Source organism: Halyomorpha halys, unplaced genomic scaffold, assembly GCF_000696795.3.
Source record: "Halyomorpha halys isolate HHAL.00 unplaced genomic scaffold, Hhal_1.1 Scaffold443.1, whole genome shotgun sequence".
NCBI classification, from domain to species: Eukaryota; Metazoa; Arthropoda; class Insecta; order Hemiptera; family Pentatomidae; genus Halyomorpha; species Halyomorpha halys.
Genome location: NW_027110163.1, coordinates 1 through 456, shown reverse-complemented (window position 1 = coordinate 456; position 456 = coordinate 1).

Below are 456 nucleotides of genomic sequence, written 5' to 3'. Positions count from 1 at the left end.
AAATTGTTTACTTCTAAGTTTTGGTTAAAGTAATTTATTACAACATGCTTAAATTGTATAATACGTTTTTTTTAATGATTGACAATATGACAATAGCATGAAATCACAAATTAGGAATTAATTATACATTATATATAAATAGTTAATCTGGTAAATAGTTTATGAATAGTTTAATGAATAATGTGGGATAGTGGTAATGTTGTTGTTAAATTTTGTGAATTTGTTTTCTAGCAACCTGAAGATGGAGGATAACCCCGAAACGTCGCTGTCTGTGTAATAAACTAATATATTTAAATAAGGAAGATTGTATTCATTCACCAATTTCATATTAGTTTCTAGAAACTCTTCTAGTACAAGATCATTAATTTAATAATTTATTTATTATTAAACAGTGGAAGATTATTGATTGACCGTGTGTAAAGATGAAAGGAATATGGTCCGGGTGCGGTCAAAAAA